This window comes from Halichoerus grypus, chromosome X (genome assembly GCF_964656455.1).
Source record: "Halichoerus grypus chromosome X, mHalGry1.hap1.1, whole genome shotgun sequence".
In the NCBI taxonomy this organism is placed as follows: domain Eukaryota; kingdom Metazoa; phylum Chordata; class Mammalia; order Carnivora; family Phocidae; genus Halichoerus; species Halichoerus grypus.
The window spans coordinates 21,080,918-21,098,093 of NC_135727.1; the positions used below are offsets into that span (position 1 = coordinate 21,080,918).

At 53.0% G+C, this 17,176-nt stretch overlaps 1 protein-coding gene across 2 annotated transcripts in view; it reads left to right on the forward strand.

The window, feature by feature from the left end:
* The first annotated feature begins 3,973 nt into the window (after nt 1-3,973).
* Nucleotides 3,974-17,176, forward strand: part of ELF4 (E74 like ETS transcription factor 4) — a 38,266-nt gene continuing 25,063 nt past the window's right edge. The window contains exon 1 of one of the 2 annotated variants that reach the window (XM_036116302.2): nt 3,974-4,143. The gene's annotated coding sequence lies outside the window, so the exon portion shown is untranslated. Of the gene's footprint in view, nt 4,144-4,366; nt 4,459-17,176 lie in introns of those variants that run through there. The other variant, XM_036116303.2, reaches the window with a different exon arrangement.

The following is a 17,176-nucleotide window of genomic DNA, read 5'->3' on the forward strand; positions in this document are numbered from 1 at the left end:
CCAAGAGCCTCAGCCAAAGAAGGTGGCCGGCCAGATGAAAGTCATGATCTGGGAAGTCGCTCCCAACTACACCTTCCCATCTGCATGCCTGTGCTTTGGCCTGGGCACACCCGCTCCCACCCCCGTCAGCCTCCAAGATGGACCTGGGCAAGGGATGGCCATCTGGGGAAGGAGCCGCTTGGGTATAACCTATCTCAAGGAATTCTTATCTTTTGCAGCTACTCAACAATCTTTCTTTAAAAGATTTTATTTATTTGTCCGAGAGAGCGAGCCCAAGCAGGGGGAGCAGCAGAGGGAGAAGCAGGTTCCCCGCTGAGCAGGGAGCCCGATGTGGGACTCCATCCCAGGAACCTGGGATCATGACCCGAGCTGAAGGCAGATGCTTAACCGCCTGAGCCACTCAGGCCCCCCGCTACCCAACAATCTTTTTAGAAGAAACACTTTTTATGATGCTCAGTCACAACCTGGGACATAGAGATTTCTGTCTGCCATTTGGAGCTTTCTAGGGCCTTGTCGCGTAAGCCCAATAGAGGCAAATCCGGAGTTATAGAACATATCAACACAGGAACGGTTGCTGTTTGCACAGAAAGGATTATTAGGGGGCTTCTCAGCTTTACAAGTGGGAGGATTTCTTTTAAACTATAACTTCTCTCCTGGCTTTTGAATATGCTTCTCATTCTGAAAGTCCGATTAATGGGTGACTTTTCTAGCGTGTGTCTGTGGTGGAAAGTAAGGGCCATGGCCACAGAAGCTGTGGCACTGTGGTATTTTGTTTTAGCCACAGGTTCGAATAGAATTTGTTGAGGCCAAGGGGTTAAGGTGGGGGGGGAAGCAACCAGCCACCTTGTCTCTAAAGAACCTGGGGTGATTTGCAGACAGACGTAGGCACTGCTTGAAAGAGGGGACAAAGGCTGAGAAAGCTGCCAAGGTGGAAAGGCAGGTTGAACAGAGGAGTGGCGAGCGAGCTGGCCCCGCACGGACTATGCGAAGGACCCAGGTTCTGAGGCTTGAGAGGACTGAATCGGAGTTGGAGAGTGGGGGTGGGGGAGGACAGGTTGGAAGGAGAGAGGCTGAGAGCACACACTGGATGATGCAGCGCAGCCCGGGCATCCATGGGCAACTCGAGAAGGGGAATTCCTGCCAAGTCAGGGACTGAGCCATTGGCAGAGACAGCGTGGCTGTCGTCAGGGGCAGTGATCTCAGTTGGCCGGCCCCACCTGGCCGGGGCTCACCCAACAGGCAACTGGAAGAGCGGGGAGCCAGGTGGGGAAGGGCTGGCAGGCTGGGGAGCAGCAAGGTCATCGGGAAGGGCAGCCTGGCTGACATGGAGACATGGAGCCGGGCAAGTCACTCCTGTGGCCCATATGGGGCTCCCCAAGGGGAGGTCAGCACAAGATTTTCATCAAGGGGGGTGGGGCTTGCTTTGGCGGCAACTCCCAGATCCTGGAACTGTGGTTAGTTCCAAGTGGCTGGGGAAGGTGGGAACTTATGGGATTCCCATAAGTGGGCTCCAGGTCATTGGCAGGTAATCGGGCCAGTCACCGGTTAGCTGTTAGCTGATCGGCGCAGTGCCCTCTTCCCCTGCCCTTCCCAAGAGGAAGACCTCTCCTCTGGCTTTTCCGTGCCTTGAAGCTTCAGCTCTGGTTTAAACCACACTCTTAGGAGGGACCCACCATTAGTCCTCAGCACCTTCTGGCCTGGCCTTATCAGACTTTCTCCTGAGAACTGGGGATGAGAAAAGTTGAAATGAAGATGAAGATGCTGCTGAAGGTAGCTAGCATTGATTGAGGGCTTACTAGGCACCAGGTACCACCGCCATAGACAGGTCATCTCATTCAGTTGGCACCACTGCCTTTCTTTTCTTTTCTTTTCTTTTCTTTTCTTTCTTTCTTTCTTTCTTTCTTTCTTTCTTTCTTTCTTTCTTTCTTTCTTTCTTTCTTTCTTGTTTGTTTTGTTTTGAGAGGGATAGCAGGGGAGGGGCAGAGAGAGAATCTTAAGCAGGCTCCACGCTCAGCGAGGAGCCGAGCGGACGCAGGGCTCGATCTCACGACTCTGAGATCAGGACCTGAACCAAAATCAAGAGCCACATGCTTAGCTGACTGAGCCACCCAGGCGCCCAATCACCATAGCCATTCAGTGTAGGTTCTTATTATCCCCAACTTAAAAATAAGGTAAGTGAAGCTCAGAGAGTTTAAGTGACTTGCCCAAAGAGACACAGCTGGTAAATGGTGCAGCTGGAATAGGAAACTAGGTCTGTCTGATGTTAGGGACCATTGAACTCTTAGCAAGATGGAAAAGTATGTGTGTTTGTATCTATTAGTGAGTCTCAAGGTCAAGATAAAGGGAGCTTAGGGATGGCTGGGACCTACCACGATTTCGAGAGGGGAGCCTCATGGACAAGAGACCAGCAGAGAATGGTATGGCTCCAGGATCAGGAATCCCCTGGGGAAAGCATGGCCACTTAGAAAAGAAAAAAAAAAATGGAAATCTTCTCTTGGGGCTTATTTCAGGGACTTGGCTATAGGTAGGCAGGAGATCTCAAGGGCCAGTGCCCCAGTCCAGCCCCTAGGTTTTTCCCCAGAAACCTATAATCTGCAGCTGCCTTCACTGCCATCATCCACCACCATTCCTGTCCCCCAGTCTTGTGCCAGGGACCATCCTTTCCCAAGGCTGGGGAAGCAGGCAGATGCTGGTGGTTGAGCAGGTCCCTGAACTTCAGGCCCTTTGGCCACCCCTGCCCTTCAGAGGGCCTTCCTCCTCTGGGGCCCCTTCAGCTTTCCTGCTTTCTGCCGAGGAGCTGCCAGGGCTGAGGCTTGGATGGGCCCTTCCTCCAGACCATGCAGAACCATAAGAAGTGACTATTTCCAGCCATCTCCCTCATAGATCCTCCTAGCTGTGGGACCCGGTGGAGTGTGGGGGCTTGTATGGATGCCGAGGCAGGTCAGAGAGGGTAAGGGGGATATAGAATGGGAGACTGGGGTTCATGTGGATGCCCCAAGCAGGGCAGCTTGGCTTTGGAGAGAAGGGGGGCACGAGCTTTTTCCCAGCACCCCAACTCTGGCTGCCTCTGCACCTGCTGTGGCAATCCCGCTCCCCCCCACCCCAGCCCTTCCCCTAATTCATATCTGCCTGGTCTCCCCCACCAGAAGCCCTAGGCTCGACTTCCCTAAGAAGTCCCCCAAACTCTCCAGTCACCCCCAAGCACACGATGAGGCATTTGGCCCAGGATTCCGCAGTGTTTGGCATCTAGCTCCTGAATTGTATCCTCTGGGCATCTCCCGGCCTCACCACCCGCTCCTCCCGCCCTCGTCCTCCCGTCAGGTCCGCACACAGCAGGCGCTCAATGATCTGGAGTGCAAGGGTGTGGGCCAAAGGCGTCAAGCCAGTGGCGTGTGCAGGCCGAAGGGGGTGGACATAGCCATCCAGGGTCCCCGGGGAATAGAGTTCTCCCCGAGGCATTGTGTGGGGGCCTCCCGCCGGGAAGGGCCCCCACGGGGAGCGGAGAGCCCCGGCCCCGCCGCGTGCTAGCGGACTGAGGGGCGCGGGCCAAGAAAGGGGTGCGCGACGTGGGCTCTGCAGGGGCCCTGCTCTCGCGGTCCCCGGGGGCGAGCGAGCCGCGAGGGGAAGGAGAGGCCGCGCGGGCCCCTGGCACGGCTCCCCCTGCCGTGCTGGCGACCGCGGCGGGCCGGGGGTGGAGGGGCGCTGTTTCCACCAAGACGCCTCGTCCCTCCCTCGCTCCCTCACCCACCCCGCCCGCCCGCCCCGTGGTCCCTCCCGTCGGTCCCTCCCTCCGGCTCTTCCCTCCCTCCCGCCCTGCCTCCTTCGCGCCCGCCCCAGCCGCCGCCTGCGGGGACGTGTGTGTCTCTAGTGCAATTTCCCCTTTCGCTCGGGTGTCTCAGTGCAGGTCTCCGCCGGCTCGCGCCCCCTCCCCGGGCGCCCCCGCCGCCCCCTCCCTCGGCGTGGCCCTCCCCGGCAGCCACCCAGGTCCCCCCCGCACTCCACCCCGCCCCCCGGAGTCGTTTTATCGGGGCGCCGCCGTCTCACCTGGTATTTGCATCTCGCCCTCCAACTTGCCATTGGCGGCGCGACGTGTGGGAGAGCCCTGCGCCTCGCCCGCCCGGACCAGCCTGCCCCGGCGCCGAGGTGAGTCACGGGCGCGGGGCCGCGGGGGCAGGCGGGCAGGGAGGAAAGAGGGAGGGAAGGAGGGAGGGGGACGGTGGCCCCGGCGGCCGCGGGGACCGACCGGGCGCCACGCTCAACTTCCACTTCTCCTTTCGCCGGCGCCGAGGTCCCGGCGCCACTGGCCCGGCCCGGCTTCGGAGGGGAGGAGGCGGGCTGGGCGGTGGGGAGGGGGGGGGAGGGCGGGAGGCAGCTGGGGACCCTCGCCTGGGCCCCCGGAGCGGGGAGGAGACCGCAGCGACTGACCCCAGCCCGGCGACCGAGCCCACTCGGCCTCAGGTACGTCGATGGCGCCGGTTCTTCGAGCCTTCGGGGACCTCGAAAAGTTTGCCTGAGGGCGGGATCGGGGACGCTGGGGCCCCGGCGTGTCGGGGTTGAGGACCCAGGGAATGGTGGGAGAGCGGCGGCGTGTTGAGTCCCGCCCTTGCCTCGCCCCACCGCGTGTGTGTTGGGGAACCCGCGCTTCTGAGCCGGGGTTAGAAACGGAATCGAATTCCCGAGCCAGGGTGGGAAGCCAGTTTTCCCGCGCCCCGGGCCGCGGGGGTTCCGTGACGGGGCCGATCGTGACGGAAGGCCCCCAAAAGCTGGGTGCTCGAGGGCGGGAGGTCAGACCGTGCGGTGGCGGGGCAGCCAGATTGATCGGGCGGCCCCTAGCGCCTCCGGGGCCAGGAGCCTTAGTGTAAAGCACACACTCACTAGTGTAAAGCACGCGCGCGTGCACACACACACACACACACACACACACCCCTATGACTTGGATAATTGGATCGCCAAAATAGAGACCTCTTGGCAGGGGCCAGAGTTTCCGTGTGAGCAAGACGCCAGCCTTCCCGCTCCCGCGTTCCCGCTCTCCCGGTTTCTCCCGCCACTCGGTTCCCTCCTCTGCTGCCGGCGAGGGGATTGAGCGGCCGCACAGCGCGGGGTGCCCTGCCCGCAGCGCCTTGCTTTGGGGAACTGCGGAGGCGGTGTCCGCTTTACGAATTTCTCGTCCCTCCACCGCACCCTGACTCTGCTGCCCTCTCCTCAGGACTGTGTGTAGGGACATGGCCTTCCCGACCAGAGTCACCTCCTGACCCCTTGGTACCTCCGCTCAGCCAGGTTCTCCCTGGCTGCCCCCCCCCACCCCCGCCGTGGGATTTGATGGCAGTTTGATTCCTGCCCCTCATCTCTATGCCCAAGATAGAGGCCTGTCTGGTCCTGCAGCTTCTTCTGGTTAATGTTTGACAGTTCATTGTGGCTAATCATTTTAATTAGCTCTTAAAGTGGGGAGGAACAGTTAACCTTGGACTTCTCGATTTTGGCCTGGTGGGGCCTCAGATGGGAGGAGTGCTAGGGAGGTGGGGAGGTAGGAGCGGAAGTGAGGTCACCACCCCAGGGCCTGAGCCACCGCTGCTTGGCCCCAACAGCTGGTGGGCACGCCCATCGGGGACTCACCCCCTGCAAGCTGACCCCTGGCCTGAGTGCCAGGTTGGAGAGGGGTGAAGGGAACAGATCTAGCTCTCCCCTTGGGGGGAGACCAGACACTTTGGCACTAAAAATGCCTAGGGAACACGTATGCCCGGTAAGAATGCAAATCCCTCTTCGCAGTTAGTTACACAGGGTTTTACCGGTTAGAAGGCACTTTCTCAACCATTGATTCCGTGGACCCAGAGCAGAAACAACCTAGCGGGGGAGCTGTCTTGAGTTAAGTGAAAGACTTAACTATCTTGGAGGACTTGTTATCCTGGCCCGTGTGGGGAAGAGGCTGCCTTGCATGTGGTTGTTTCTGGGGCTGGGTTCTGTTCAAAGCCTGGGATGTTTGGCGGGGGGGGGGTGCTGTTGAGCAGGCTCCACGTTGCCCCCCTCGCCCAGCCTCTAGCTGTGAGCCCAAGGAGTGGCTTGTTTGCAGCTATGTCTGGCATTCCTCCCACTGCTGCACTGTTTGCTCGGTGGTTGCTCAGGAACTGGCGCCCACCCCTGGACAAGCTGGGGGCCTGAAATCCGCTCTCCCCCTGACTGGTGCAAAGTGGTGGTACGGTGGCTTCTGTCTTCTCTGTCCTATGTTGGGATCTAAAAATGAGGGTGTTGTGGTCTGTCATTCATAGGCCTGATTAATAGACTATCCAAAATGCCCCTGGCCTGCAAAATTCAGGGCTTTTGTCTCTGAAGAGGCCCAGCCAGGCGCAGGCTGAGGGGATTGCTTTCCCAGGGAAATCCCTGCTCCTAAGCTTGGCCTTGGGCCTTGCCGCCCCCCCACCCCCACCCCCAACTTTCTCATTTTACCTTCCATCCCTAGAGCCAGACTGTCTGGGTCTAAAACCCAGCTTTGTTATTTACTAGCTATGTGATCCCAGGCAGTTGTATGCCTCAGTTTCCCCATTTGTCAAATGAGCCCTACCTCATAAGGTTGCTCCAAAGATCAAATACATCAATAAACATAAGCTGTTTATTAGAAGAGTATATGGCACATAGTGAGCACGAGCCAGCATTCTGGTATTATCTAATACAGTGCCTAAAACTCATTCCACTCAACAAACGTTTGCCGAGAGCCAGTCCCCATAGCAGGCATCAGTGAAGTGGGAGTGAGAAAATATGGAGGTGAAGAAGATGCCACATGCCTTCCAGGATTGTGTATAGCTTCTGTTGTAGGCCAGAGTTGGGGTGCAGGGTGTGGGAGGGAGCCAGGGAGAGCGTCTAGGTCATCTATATAAATAACCATAATTCGAAGCCAGGCTGGAATACTTGAACTAGTGTGGGGAGCCAGGCATCCCAGACTTGGAGACTTCTCCTTGCCTGGGGACCCCAGCGGGGTTCTGGTCTGGATGCACCTTCTGAACTGCTTTGGGAATTGGATGAATGACGGGGAAAGGGAGACCTGCTTCCTTCGTGGGCTGCAAATGGCATGATTGGGTTGGGTCCCAGGGCAGGACAGCATTACTTAGTGCCACCCCCCAAACACCCCTCTAGCCCTCTGACACACCCCCACCACCTCCCGGAGGTTCCCTGCTGAGCGGGGAAGGGCTTAGGGCAGCCTTCTCTTCTCAAGCTTGGGCCTGACCCCAGCCTCGGCTTGGTTATCTCTCCAGGATTTCTAAGCTGCAAAGAGGTTTCTGGCTTCACTGCCAATTTATTCCCTTTGTGGTTCTCAGACTGAAAACTAGTTCTGCAGGGGAGAAAGGAAACTCATCCGAGGTACCCAGAATCCCATGGGCACTTTCCTAGAGGTCAGGGGCTTTTCTCATCAACACCAACCTGCCTGCAAATCTCTGGCCGCTGAGCCTCGCATGGCCGGTAATCGTGGCCTCGCCAGTAATGCCCTCTAGCTCGGGCCCCAGTGCTGGTTGCCAAGGAACTGCTGGTCGGGGTGCTCGTTGAGGGTTCTGACCTCACAGGGGCTGCTGAGTTTCAATTCAACAGCCATTTATTAACACCTACTGTGTGCCCAACCTGTGCTAGGCACTGTGGAGGAGACGAGCGAAGGAGGTGGTGGGGGAAAGATGACTAAGACACTGAAACAATCAGAGGCGAGGACAGGCAGCCAGGTCAGTGGCTGGTCAGGTGCTAATTGTGCTCCTTGGAGCAGGGGCCAGAGGCGGCCAGGGCTCTGAGGTCGGCAGCTGGAGGGAGGGGGGGAAGCCTTTGTGAGGGCCGAGCAGGAGCTAGACCTTGAAGGGAGGGGGGGTGGGGCGGCGCGGGGGAGATTTGGCTGGGCCGAAAAGGGAGAAAAGACGCCTTTCTCTGTCTTCCCTGGCCACAGACTGACCTTCGAAGCCTGGATAATTGTTTGGCAAATGCATGTCACATAAAAGACCAGGTCAGCCAGTGTGGGTGGCTCAGAGCAAACCCCCCAATCTCCACTCCAGGAGATAGAAAGTGGCCGGCCTGGACCAGGAGCCCAGGGAGCCCAGCGTGTATTGATAAGACACAAAGGGTAGGCAGGCTTCCCTGCCACCCAAGCTGAGGGGATTTCATTTTGAGCTCCCCACCCCCACCAACACACACACACACACACACACACACACACACACACACACACACAGGCCCTGGGGGAGGCGGGTGGAGAGAGGGGAAGAGAGGTAGAGGGCACCAAAGGGACAGGAAAACCGACACACCAGTGGTGTTCACAGCGGGCATGGGCGGTTGGATCCCACCTTTCCCCAGGGGTCTGGGATTCCTCTGAAAGCCGGGAGGTTCAGGTGGAGGACAGAGATTTTCATTTCTTCAGTGGGAACCCAAGAGTCTCGAGAGTCCCACTGTTTCTGTCCAGACCACCCAGGCAAGGGCAAGGACTAGCCATGTATTTGTTCTGCTGCTTCTGTGTCTCCCATGGCTGAGTGGAGAGGGGAACTGGGCTCTTGTTGCGTTTAACTGGAGCAAAACACCCAAACACACACATATCCTCCCCTCCCCCACATCAGTTTTCCTCTCTCACTGCCCTCTTTCCCTGCCCCCTCCCCAGCACGTTGCAACACCACAGGGACACACCAGAGTGCCCTGGCTTCTTGGCTGGGGAATCATGTCCTAAGGTGAGTTTTTTGGCAGAGACCCCAGCCTTCTATAGGAGGAGAAGGAGGCTCAGAGAAAGGTGTTTCATGCAGGAGGTTCTGCAAGGGAAAGTGCTGGAACATTTCTTAAACCAAGAAGAAGAAAGAGGTTAAGCAGCTTGCCCAGGTTGAGCAAGCTTGGCCTTAGGTTCCCACCTTCCTGAGGGACCATTTTATTGTCCCACTGCTGGTACTCCCTGCTTCTCAGTCCATCTGCCCTTCCTGAAGCTTCCTTTCCTCTTCCAGTCTAACCTAATATCCTTCCAGAGAAGTGCATTGTCTAGAAGGGTGGGGGGGGGCGGAGTACAGGCTCTCTGTGTTCTCACTCCAGACCTACTGCTTACTGACTGTGTGAGTATGGGCTAGTCACTTAACCGCGCTGGGTTCCCGTGTCCACCTCACAGGGTCGCAGGGAGGATTAAATGAGAGACTGCACGTAGGGCACTCCGCATGGTGCCGGGCGCACAGTTACCGCCCCACGGGGCTAGCTGTTGTGATGCCCGTGGCTGTTCTTGCTGTCACTTCCCTTCACACACCCTTGGCTTTGCCAACTCCAGGGATCAACTGCTTCTCTGGCAGCGTTGGCACGGCCTGCCGTACCCATTCCTGAAACTGAGAGGGAGATTTTCCTTATCTTCCTGCTAACGCTTTGTTAAGTCTGCCCCCACACAGGAGAAGGAGGGGACCCGGAAGAAGAAGTGTGTGTGGAATAGTCTTTCCAAGTGGCAGGCAGTGGTGCTGTGAAGAGCAAAACTCAAGTCCTTAATGTTTTTATTAACATTGCCATCTTTATCTCTTCGCCACTCTCATCTTTTTTTTTTTTTTTAAGATTTTATTTATTTATTTGAGAGAGAGACAGAGATAGTGAGAAGAGAGCATGAGCAGGGAGGAGAGAGAGAAGCAGGCTCCCGCTGAGCAGGGAGCCCGATGTGAGACTCGACCCCAGGACCCTGGGATCATGACCTGAGCCGAAGGCAGACGCTTAACCGACTGAGCCACCCAGGCGCCCCGCCACTCTCATCTTGAGTATCATTTGCTGCAGGAATAAGAAGTTGGTTCCTTTGAGAGAAGGCCTCATGTTGCACCCCTGGCAAGAATTTAGCAACCATTGGTCTGTTGTTATTACCCTGCTGAGTGTAGAATTCTAGGAGCCAACTGACCAGCCACTTCCCACTTTCTCTGTCCTTTTACTAGAATTAGATGATGCGTCCATTCTGGGCCAATGCCCAGAGGCGTTGGGTTGGAGCTGGGGCACTGCGTTTGCCCAGACGAGTTCCCGGGGGCTGTGCGCCATCCCCATTTGAGGCCTCCCTGAAAGTACTTTGGAGGTTCCATCCGCTATCAGATGGCTTGTGTTTGCCCAGGAAAAACTGGACCACTCATGGACCACCCCTGAGCCACTTCACTCAGTCCCTTGGTCTCCTCCCCTCAGGTTAGAACTGCTAGGCCTTGGGGGATGGGAGAGTGGGCAATTAGTCTTAACCTCCCCAAATTCCCGATGACCTGATAGCAAGGAGGTACTTAGACATAGATTTAGGAGATAATTTGTCTTTTTCCCATAATGCCCCCAGAGGATAAAAGAAGCTAGTTCAGCTTTACTGGTTCTGTGAGAATCCATGCACAGAAAACACCTATCTCATTGCATTAGCTGACCACTTTCTTGGTTCCACACTGATGAAAAACAAAACAAAACAAAACAAAACAAAAACCACCACAGCAGGCCCAGCCTCCTGCTCTGAAGGATCTAAACCCAATTCTAGAGCTGTAGTAATACACATGCACTTAGCCCCATAGTGGGCTATTTGCATATTGTAATATGGTTACCATTGTAATGATAATTAGCACCTCTATCACGGTACCTAATTATCCTTTCTTTCTAGTGATTAAAGAGCAATTCAAGACTGTGCGGGATTAAGAGACTCTATAGCAAGTTTGATGATTATAATACAATATTGTTAGCTATATTTACTATTCCGTTTATTAGAGCTCTAGGGCTTATTTACTACTCATTGTAATAGTTTGCATTTTCTAGAGTTTTATATAATGGAATCATATACCATGTACTCTCTTTTTGTATGGCTTCTTTCATTCGACATATTTAAGATGCGTCCATGTTGTTATATACATCCATATTTCATTCCTTTTTATTGCTAGGTAGCATTCCATTGTATGGAGATACCACACATTATTTATTCATCAGCTGATGGACATTTGGTGGCTTCCCCCTCCCCCATGTTTGGCTATTACAAACAAAGCTGCTATGAACATCTGTGTACAAATCTTTCCATAGCTATATATGTCCTTCTCTCTTGGTTAAATACCTAGGAGTGGAATAGCTGAATCATACAATAGTTGTAGGTTCAACTTTTTAAGAAACTGTCAAACTGTTTTTCCAAAGTGGTTGTACTATTTTACATTCCCGCCAGTAGTGTGTGAGTTCCAGTTACTCCGCGTCCTCACCAATACTTGGTGAGTCTTTTTAATTTTAGCCCTTGTAATTGGTGTGCAGTGGTATCTCATTGTGGTTTTAATTTGTCCTTCCCTAATGATGTACTTACTTGTCACCAATATATCTTCTTTGGTGAGGTATCTGTTTAAATCATTTGCCCATTTTTAAATTGATTTGTTTGTTTTTCTTGTTGAGTTTTGAGGGTTCTTTATATATTCTGGATACAAGACCTTTATCAGAGGATACGTGCTTTGTAAAGGTTTTCTGAGTCTGTGGCTTGCCTTTTCATTCTCTTCATAGTGTCTTTTGAGGAGCAGATTTTAATATCAATGAAGCCCAGCTAATCAATTTTTGCTTTTATGGATCATACTTTTGGTATGGTAAACGATACATACTGTTAGGGATCATACTTTTGGGCTAGGTGAAGAACCTAGCCCAGGGTCACAAATATCTTGTCTTATGTTTTCTTTTATAAGTTTTATAGTTTTAGGCTTTACATTTTGGTCTTTGATCCATTTTGAGTTAATTTTTCTATATAGCGAGAGGTGTGAATTCACATTCATTTTTTTCTTTTTACATATGGATATCCATTTATTCTAGTCCCGTTGGATGGAAAAGCTATTGTTAGGCTCCTGCAGTTGTCCTTATATATGTGGGCTTATTTCTGGACTCTATATTCTGTTTTAAGATTTTATTTATTTATTGAGAGAGAGAGAGTGAGCGAGAGAGAGCACATGAGCAGGAGCAGAGGGAGAAGGAGAAGCAAGCTCCCTGCTGAGCAGGAAGGCCGATGTGGGGCTTGATCCCAGGTGGGATCATGTCCTGAGCAGAAGGCAGACGCTTAACCGACTGAGCTACCCAGACGCCCCTGTTCTCTCTCTTTTTTTCAAGATTTTATTTATTTATTTATTTGAAAGAGAGAGAGAGAGTGCACACGTGCATGAGTGGGGGGGAGGGGCAAAGGGAGAGGCGAGGGAGAAGCAGGAGAGCCCAAGGTAGGGCTCTATCCCAGGACCCTGGGATCATGACCTGAGCCGAAGGCAGACATTTAAGGGACTGAGCCACCCAGGCACCCCTCTATATTCTGTCCTGCTGATTGATCTGTTTATCTTTCCACCAATGCCAATTTTTTTGATTACTGTAACTTTATAATCATTTTTGAAAACAGGTGGTGCTAGCCCTCCAACTTTGTTTTTTTCAAAGTTGTTTTTTGCCTATTTTAATTCTTTTGCAATTTCATATGACTTTTAGAATAATATCATTTTCTTTTAATACTCGAATTTATCCTATTTACAAGAATTGTTATAACAGATATGTTTGGCTGTGCTTTTGTGATCTTTTTTTATAATCATGGGTGACCCTGATGTAACTGTCACTTTAGCAGATGCTTTATCTTTTCATTGATATTCTTCAGCTAAAGAGTTCCATAAGTTTACAAACTTATGTATTTGCAAAATAGGACTATTTATTATTTGCCCTTCATTTATGAACCATGTTTGGTGACTGGGTCCATGATTATCTGCTCTGTACATCATTTTTATAGATGCCAGTTATATCCCTTTCCAACCTTTTCTGTCTAAACAACATAACACCTCTTTTTTAAAAAGCTTGTCTTCGGGGCGTCTGGGTGGCTCATTCGGTTAAGCATCTGACTTCAGCTCGGGTCATGATCTCGGGGTGTTGGGATCAAGCCCCACGCCGGGCTCTGTGCTCAGCAGGGAGTCTGCTTGTCTCTCTGCCTCTCCCCCCGCTGGTGCTCTCCCTCTCTCTCTCAAATAAATAAATAAAATCTTTTAAAAAAATAAAGAGCTTTTCTTCATATAGTTACCATCACACCCCATTCTTTTTTCTTTAAAGATTTATTATTTATTTTTTTTCCAGAGAGTGAGTGCGTGAGCACACAAGCCAGGGGCAGGGGTGTGGGAGAGGGAGAGGAATTGAGAATCCCAAGCAGGACTCGCTGCTGAGCATAGAGCCAGTCACGGGGCTTGATCGCAAGACCCTGAGATCGTGACCCTAGCCTAAATCAAGAGTCAGACTCCTAACCAACTGAGCCACCCAGGCACCCCACACACCCTATTCTTCTGAATCATTTTAGGTCTTAGACCTGATCCAGAATCATGAAATCTTTCCAGAGAGTCCAGTGATCAGATCAGCACCTAATATTCCCGGGGTGGAAACACTGTGGTTTTGTACAAAGAGAGATGACCTGATTGATCATCAACCACCTTCTCGATGCAGCTTGGAATAAATGACTCTAGCTGGTATGTGTTTCCCCAAACAGAGACAGGGAGCAAGAGAGGTCAAGTAGTGTTTGAGGCTGGGGACCTTTGTCCCCCAACTCCATCCCTATCCCCACCCTTAGACTGTAGCCTTAAAGATCTGTCAGCACCTGGGAGGGCATGCATTCTTTGTATATTGTCATCATCTCTATCTGCAGGCTATGGGGACAGGAATGAGGTGCCTTGGTCCCACGGATTTGACTGCCTGTTGGGGAAACAAGATACACACATGAAATAATTAAAGAGCAGTTCAAGCCTGTGTGGCATTAAGAGATCTTGTGGTCGAGTTTGGGCTCTCAGCATTTAGGAAAGGGGGCTCCATAGGTGTGCATTCTACTTATCAGGGTGTAACCAGTTCAAGGGGTCTGGGGACCTTGGTTGGGACCTTGCTGGATGGGCATTATTTGATTAACCAAAACAGAGCAGCAAGGGCATGGCTGGCCTGAGAAACTCCGTGAATGAGGCTGGAATGTTCCCTCAGGGGACCATGAGGAGACCACTGGGCTTCAAGCCCAGGCTTGAGTTGGGAAATCATGGGAAACAAGGCTGAGTAGGTAGGGTGGGGTCAGACTGTGAAGGACCTTTGGAAACCAAGCAGATGAGTTTGGACTGGAAAGCTTTGCCGAGTACGGCTGGTGTGGCCCCAACCGTAGATCTGAATGTGTGCCCTGGGGTAGGAGTTGGCGCCAGCTCAAAGGCTGAGGGAGGGGCTAGGCAGAGGCATGGCCACGACGGGAACTCCATCTTCCTCACACCCAGGCGGTGGACTTTCTGCTGCACCGGGCCTAGTTGTTAGCTTTTCCAAGGTTTTCACGTCCACTCCATACAGCTTCCTAACGGCCTACAGGCAGGGGGAGTAGGTGGTGCAGGCCAGATCGCCCCATGGCTAATGGTGTGAGGGGAGGCAGAACCACTGAGAAATACCCGCCTGGCTCACCTACCTACTGGTCTGCCCCGCTGTTGCCCCGGAGCCACTCTCTAGACTAAGGCAGGGTAGCTCCAGATGGCCTTTCTCAATGAAAATGTGTTAAGGCTAGAAGTGACACATTAACCTAATATCACCCACTAACACATTAACACTAAATGGTTTGTGATTTGTCAGAGTGGTGGGGAAGTCATTCCTGGGGAGATGGGATGGTGGCCTGTGGAGTCCTGGCCGCTACCAGGCTCAGTCAAAAGAGCTCCGGGTCGCACGCGGTCTGTAGTGGAGAGGGGGGCGGGAGGCCCAAGGCTGTGAGAGCCATGTGACTAGGCATGCCTGTGGTTACATAGCCCATTAATGGCAAAATTGCCTTAGCAGAGGTTTTCCAAACTTTCCCACCCAAGTGCCCCAGACTATTGATTTATATCCTAGAGGCCTAGAAGGACACAGTCTCGTAAATTTCTTTGAAGTATGGCATTTTATCATAAGTGTGAATGTTGCAGTCTACCGCCTAAATATATTTTCATTGATTTCTCAGCAAACAACATGGAAGCTCCTGAAAGATGCACTGGGTTGGGACTGTGGCTTTGATTTCCTGCTGTGTGGCTGGGTCAGCTTTAGCAAGCAGGCCCTGTCCCTGTGAGACCTGCTTCTGGACAGGTCAGAACTTACAGTTTCGGGATCTTCGCCCGAAGTGCTGGAAGGCAAGTCCGTCACCTGCAGCGTGTTCATTTGCCTGCTGTCCCCATCCCTGTCCCCCTCCTTTGTTCAAACTTACTTGATGGAAAAATCTAAGCCTTTGTGTCCCCAGGGAAAGTCGTTGGACTTGCTCAGTGGTTAGCTCTGGCCTTATCCCAGCCTTTGGTGGGTGAGCAGATCCCAGGGTGGGATGGAGACAGTGTGGGGCTCATGAGACTCCGAAGTAGGCATGGATTAGCTGAGGCTGTGGCCACAGATTCCCTAGCCTTCCCTCCTCCACCATGCTCAGGCTGTGGCCCCTCATTTGGTCTCACCTTTAGCTTGGAGTGTTTACAGTACTCCCAGTTAGAAAAAAGAAAACCTGCCTGTACTCTCAGAGCCTAGCATTGCCCCTGCTCATCTCTTGGTGGCTGAGAACAGAAGAGCCGTCAAGGCCTCCAGGCCAAAGTTATCCTTCTCAGTGACCCAAGCACCTCATTCCTGTCCCCATAGCCTGCAGATAGAGATGATGACAATATACAAAGAATGCCTGCCCTCCCCCAGCTTGGGCAAGGTGGATGAAGCACTATGAATATTCAGGTTTCACTCTGGCAGGCAGCAAGCCTTCATCCACACTCCCCTGCCGGCCAGGGGTGCAAGGGGGGGTTCCAGACTCCAGTGCCTGGAGTGACGAAACCACAGCAGGTAGGGCCCTGGGCAGGCTGTCTGGGCTGGGCGGGGCGGGGCAGCCGGCTGGGTGAGGCCCAGATTCCCCAAGCTGATAAGACAGCCTGTAAACACCCAGCAAGGGGAGGGGGCAGAGGGCAGGCGACCAGATGGCAGGAGAAGGGGGGAACCGGAGCCCAGGGCTAGCGGCAGGAAGTGGGGCTTGATGTGGAAACATCCTGTCCAGCGGGGGCTAGACCATTGGCCATCAGCGGTCACTCCCTCCACCAAGGAGGCAAGCTCAGCACAAGGTGGGGCTGCCTGGGCACCAGGCCGAGAACCTGGTTCCCCACATCTCCAAAGAACATGATTAATGGGTCTCTGTTATGGGTTATCCTACCACCTAACACTGCTGGTGGGGGGGAATCGGGACCAAGCTACCCTCCCCGCCCCCCCCCACCATGGAGAAACTGAGCAGTGGACTTGTCTGAGAGAATCTGACTCTCACAGGGAAGTCCTAGTCACCGTTATCAGTGAGGAGCATCGATTGGAACGCCTAATTGTGTCCAGGACCTCCTGTAGCCATCTGAGAAGCACACATTTGACGCGCCGTTCTGTTTCATCTCGTAGTGCTTTCTAATTAGAACCTTAGAGGGTCAGAGCTCGTGCGTGGGGCCTTTAGCAAGGGAGCGCCAGACTCATTCGCTTAACTTTACAGACGGGGACACTGGGATCCAGAGAGGGGCACTTGGTGACGCTCATGGCAGACCTAAATTAAAGCCCCTGGTCTACAGCATTTTCCACTGCCTACCCACCCTGTTGCTTTAGGTCCCGCCACCAGCCCTCATGCATGGCTGGTTGGCCCTGCTTTGCACACTCGCCCAACCTCAGCATTTATCCTTGCTTAGGGTTGTGGGGAGGCTGATAGGAGGAAAGTGCCTCAAAATCAGAAGTCTGGAGTCTGGCCTGAACTGCTGTGTCAACTTGCACATGGCCTTGAGTGAGCTGCTGCCCCTCTCTGGGCCTCATTTTGTCTGTTTGTTTGTTTGTTTGTTTTAAGTAACAGTTTAATTAGGGGCACCTGGGTGGTTCAGTCGGTGAAGCGTCCGACTCTTGATTTCGGCTCAGGTCATGATCTCAGGGTTGTGAGATTGAGCCCCATGTCGGGCTCTGCACTGGGCGTGGAGCCTGCTTAAGGATTCTCTCTCTCCCCCTCTGCCTCTGCCCCTGCCCCCCCTCTCAAAATAAAAAAATAAAAATAATAATGAACAACAGTTTAATTCGATTTAGTTCATTGCCATACAATTCAATTATACACTCAAAGTACACAATTCAGTGGCTTCAGTATATTCACAGAATTGTAGTTTCATCACCACAATCCTCTAGAATATTGTCATCACCCCATAAAGATACTCTATACCCATTAGCAGTCACTCCCCATTTTCTGCCGACATCTGGGCCTCGGTTATGAAGAGAT